The sequence below is a fragment of the Zingiber officinale genome, chromosome 7A (genome assembly GCF_018446385.1).
Source record: "Zingiber officinale cultivar Zhangliang chromosome 7A, Zo_v1.1, whole genome shotgun sequence".
Lineage (NCBI taxonomy): Eukaryota > Viridiplantae > Streptophyta > Magnoliopsida > Zingiberales > Zingiberaceae > Zingiber > Zingiber officinale.
Window position 1 is genome coordinate 101,195,264 of NC_055998.1, and position 6,032 is coordinate 101,201,295.

Consider the following 6,032-nt stretch of genomic DNA (forward strand, 5'->3'; position numbering starts at 1 on the left):
ACTATCTACATGGGCAATGCTACGAAAGTGGCGGCTATTGCAGTTGAAGATGTTTATTTATCTTTTGATAGAAATAAAATGTTGATTTTGAGAAATTGTCTTTACGTACCATGTTTTAGAAAGAACTTGATTTCAATTTCTAAATTATTTATGGATGGATATTCTGTTTCTTTTGATGACAAAGTAGTTGTCAAGAAAAATTGGGTGGTTATCTGTTCTGGTATGTTGGTTGGTAATTTATACACTCTTAATCCAATAACTCCCATGATGCAACAAATGAAAATTAATAATACATCTTCTAAATCTAATAAGAGAAAGCAGCCTTCAGAAATGAACCAAACATATCTTTGGTATCTAAGGCTAGGTCATATTAATTTATGTAGGATTCAAAGGTTAATAGCCGATGGACCTTTGGGTTCATTGGTGGTGAAAAACTTTCCAACCTACGAGTCTTGCATGGAAGGAAAAATGACCAAGAGACCTTTTGAGGCACAGGGGTATAGAGCCAAAGAAGTGTTGGAATTGGTTCATTCTGATTTATGTGGACCTATGACTATCCAGGCGAGAGGTGGTTTCGAATATTTTGTCTCTTTTATAGACGCCTATTCGAGATATGAGTACATTTACTTGATGCGTTGCAAGTCTGAGTGCTTTGATAAGTTCAAAGAGCACAAGGCTAATGTGGAGAAACGTCATGGTAAAAGTATCAAGACACTACGGTCTGATCGTGGAGAAGAGTACCTCTTAAGAGAGTTTAGGAATTACTTATCAGAGGTCGAGATTCAATCCCAACTGTCTGCACCTGGTACATCCCAACAGAATGGTGTGGCGGAACGAAGAAATAGGACTCTTATGGAAATGGTTAGATCGATGATGAGTTATTCAGAATTACAAAATTGATTTTGGGGGTATGCTCTAGAAACGGCGGCGTACATTCTGAACATAATACCTTTTAAGTCAGTACCCTCTACTCTCACAAAATTGTGGAATGGGCATAATTCTAGTCTAAAACATATTCAGATTTGGGGTAGTCCAGCACATGTGCTGAAGGGAGACGCTGATAAGTTGGAAACACGTACAAAAGTTCGCTTGTTTGTGGGTTATCCTAGAGGAGCGAAAGGTGTTTGTTTTATAGTCCTAAAGATCAGAAGGTCATTGTTAGCACCAATGGCTGATTTTTAGAAGAGGACTATGTAATGAACCACAAGCCCATGAGTAAAATTGTTCTTGAGGAAATAAGAGAAGACACGTCTACTTTAGTACCAATAGTACAAGATGAGATACTATAAGAAACTGCAACACGTGTCACAAATGATGCACAATTACAAGTAGTGCCTCGTCGTAGTGGGAAGGTTGTTCGGCAACCTAATAGATTAATGTTTTTGGGATTGTCTTCGGACTTGATTCCTGGTGAACATGAACCTGATCCCTGGACATATGATGAAACACTCCAAGATAAAGATGCAGCATCTTGGCAAAGTGTAATGAACTCTGAAATAGAATCCATGTATTCTAATCAAATCTAGGATCTTGTAGAACCACCCAATGGTGTAAAAGTCATTGGATGTAAATGGGTTTGCAAAAGAAAAAGAGGAGTAGACAGAAAGGTGGAAATGTTTAAAGCAAGGCTTGTTGCGAAGGGGTATACTCAGAAAGAGGGAATTGATTATGAGGAAACCTTTTTGTCCGTAGTCATGCTTAAGTCTATCCAGAATTTTTTTTATCTATTGCTGCTCATATGGATTATGAGGTTTGGAAAATGGATGTCAAGACAACTTTCCTTAACGGAAGTCTTGAAGAAAACATCCATATGAAGCAACCAGAGGGGTTCATTGCAAAGGGTAAAGAGCATCTTGTTTGTAAGCTCAATCAGTCCATTTATAGACTGAAGCAAACTTTGAGATCTTGGAACATCCGGTTTGATGAAGTGATCCAGTCTTATGGATTCATTGAGTGTCCGGATGAGTCTCGTGTATACAAGAAAAGTGACAGAAACATGGTGGTATTTCTTAGACTATACGTAGATGACATTTTGCTCATTGGAAACAATGTCAAAGTAATGTCAGATGTAAGGGTATGGTTGTCCAAGCAATTTGATATAAAGGACTTGGGAGAATATGGACATATTCTTGGGATTAAAGTAATAAGGGATCGCAAGAAAAGGATGTTGTGCTTATCCCAAGTTTCATACATCGATACTATCCTAGCGCGTTTTAGCATACAAAACTTCAAGAAAGGTTTTCTACCTTTACGGCATGGAGTACCTTTATCTAAAGAGATGTGTCCTAAGACATCAAAGGAGATAGAGGACTTGAAGGCAGTTCCTTACGCTTTAGCTGTAGGAAGCATAATGTATGTAATGCTATGTACGAGTTCATATATCTGTTTTACCGTGGGCATGGTTAGCAGATATCAAAGTAATCCAGGATAAGGACATTGGACTGCCGTAAATCATATATTGAAGTACCTGAGAAGGACTAGAGATTATATGCTGGTTTACCAGGTAGATGATTTGCTCCCTGTGGGTTACACGGATTCTGACTTTCAATCAGATAGGGATAATAGTAAGTCAACCTCAGGGTATGTGTTTACTTTGGGAGGTGGAGCCATAACATGAAGGAGTGTTAAGCTGAAGTGTGTTTTGGACTCCACCATGGAAGCTGAGTATGTGACAGCCTCTGAGGCATCCAAAGAAGGAGTATATCTCAGAAACTTCTTGATGGACTTAGATGTGATTCCTGGTTTGCCCAAAATTATCATAATTTATTGTGATAATAGTGGTGTAGTAGCAAACTCAAAGGAACCACGAACCCATAAGGCAAGTAAACACATTGAGCACAAGTACCACCTGATACGAGACATCATAAAGCGAGGAGAAGTTGTTATCGCCAAGATTGCATCAGCAGATAACTTGGCAGATCCTTTCACTAAGGTCCTTCCGGCGAGAGCTTTTGATGGCCATGTTGAGGGGATGAGAATAAGATGTATGGCAGCATATATGGCAGCATAGTCTTTTACGGAAATAGGTACATGTATAAAAACTGATTTGAGAGCGAAAGACTTTCAAACCGAATGTCAAGAGATACATCATAGTTAGGAGTTTATCCTCTCAGTCGAGGTAAAACCCCATCATCAACATACAATTCACTTACTTGCTCATGCACCCAATGTAACATACACCATCACAACATGAGCAAAATCAAACCAAACACCTAATCTTACACTCACACAACACCATGATATGAATTACAAATGGTGAACACGTGTTGTGGAAAACAAATCCATGTCAAAAAGTAAAACCAAGGTGTGAAGCAAATGAACCTCAGCCATATCAAGTCACGGACAGAAGCAAAACCAAGGTATGAAGCAATTGAAACTCAGCCATATCAAGTCACGGACAGAAGCAAAACCAAGGTGTGAAGCAATAGCAGGAACAGTGGGCTCACATCCGTCCACAGATTACAAGAATAAGCCATCTTGTACACCTTGGATTAGAAGAGACGATGAACTCCAAAAAGTAAGCATCCATAGATCGTGACCGACAAGCAAAACATCTCACCATAGATCGTCGCCCCACTTTTAGCAAGTGGTCAGCTGTCAACGGATTTACCATGTCTTTACCGCGAACCGTTTGCTGCGGACTAGATAGATCCTTATGGTGGATCTACGAACCCTTTTGGGCTTTTTGGCAAAGCCCCAGCCATCAATGGATTTGGTGTTGTCCTTACCGCGAGCCGTTTGCTGCGGACTGGATAGATCATTATGGTGGATCTATTCACCCTTTTGGGCTTTTTGACAAAACCCCAGCCATCAACGATTTGGCACTGTCTTTACCACGAATCGTTTGCTGCGGACTAGATAGATCAAATATGATGGATCTATTCACCAAACATACTCTTCCATGCCTCACATAAAATAAAAAGTCAATGCCACCAATTCTAATGAACCTATCATCATTCACCACCTATGCTGAAAATTGGCCAAGCATGCAACGTTGAACTTCTGTGCAAGTCCCACTTTGCCACCAAATTTAATAATTCCACCATAAATCCATGCAACAGGTGAAACTTAATTAATCTCCACAGATTGAAGCAAAACCGCATGCAAGCCTTTGCCATCAGCAACACATTTCAGCAAATTGGCAGAGAACGAACATTAAGCATACTTCGGACATCAAGCATAATTCAGATATAATACGGACAGAAAGCATAGTGAATATCAAACCTTCCAACAACAATCTTCATACTACAAATAATGAGCTCTAAGGAGGTTGCAAGTCCACAAACCTATGTGTATGTATTTGTACCTTCCGAAATAACCAATCCACATCCGGTGTAATGCCTTGGTACCGACATTTATTTCTAGCTTCCCAAATGTAATAGATTGAGCTAGAGATTCCAAGACGTCGAGCCTTCATCCTCCTATTGCCACCCTTGTAATGTCTACCAAACATCTGATGTAACTCCTCAAAAGATTGTTAGGATGTATACTATAAGTCTAGCTTTTATATGAACATCTATTTTTTTGAGATATTTTGAAATGAGAATCACTTTGGTCAAATGTTGCATTTTATATTTATATATATGTAGTTGTCCATTTAATTTATATAGTAGATAACATGGTGTGAGGTGTCACACAGAAGTCCACATTATCGGTTCCTTATAAATTATAAATAGTAGCTTACGACCAAGATAGATAGGGGCAAACCATTGGAACGGTTGTAGTGTAATTTGGTATTAGTTTGTCTTAACTATAAAATTATACTAATACACTATGTGTGTATTGAGCAAGACCATTTGATGTTGTTCGATTTATACTGACTATATAAAAGAACAAAACCTCTGTTATTATGGATATGCGTACTCTTAATCCCGATATAATAACAAGCACATATACTTAGTATTTATTTCTTTAACTTATCAATGGGTGAGAATTATTCGCTAAATCAATAAGCCCGATAAGTTGAGAGATAGTACCATTTATATGGTGCGTTATTGATTATAAAAGAAAACTGTGTCCTATTTATTTAGGTTGATGATATCCCTTTGAGGAGCTCATAAGGATTATCATGTAAACCCTGTAGGTGGACTTAGTCTGGCATGATAATTAAATAAGTTGTCAGTAACTCATTTAATTAACGGACATACGATATCTTTAACACAGGGAGGTTAACGCACTCATGATAAATAGGAGCCCATATTGTAATATGGGATTGGTATGATAGTTCAATAATAACTCTTTAGTGGTATGAGTTATTATTGATGAACTTGAGTTGGGTGTTCGGGCCGAACACAGGAAGCTCAAGTCCATCAAGAGGCCAAAACCAATTCCTCCTCTCGGTCCATGTTGTAGCCTCTACATAGCCCCGCATTCACTCGTTTGATTTTGTTTCCTACCCAAGAAAGGGGTCGACTGTTAACGTTTCGTAAGTGTACGGATACATCGTTTGTAATAAAGAAAGATATCGTATCCACAGGGACTGGTATAAGCACTAAAGATATCTCAACATGAATTAGCTAAACAATTAATCAATTGATTTATGAAAACTAGTACAACTATGAAAAGTAAAGAATAGAGCTAAAAGAATAGAAACAAGAATAAGGACTATGATAAAAGGATTGCTCTAGGAGTTTCGATTTCTTTGTAATCTTATTCAATGCAGGTGATCTACCAAATCGTATTCCTCAATTGTCCATCATCTGTAGAAGATTGTCGGTTCTCTCTTGCAATAGACAAACGTCCTAGGACTGAAATCTATACCTAAATGTGATCAATTAGGAATGATTCCTATGTTGTCCTTACACGGGCTTGCCTGTCACGTGCGTCCCTTGGATAATCAACATAGAAATTCATTACTTCTCAACCTCATCAAGATATGAAAGATTAATGCATCCAATCTATCCTACCCCCTTGAATGCCCTTATTTCACCCTCAAGATCTTCCCTCAATCATCCTTACACGGGCTTGTTTGTCACGAACGTCCCTCGGATAATCAAGTGAGGAATCACCTCTACAAGATACCCAAACATTCA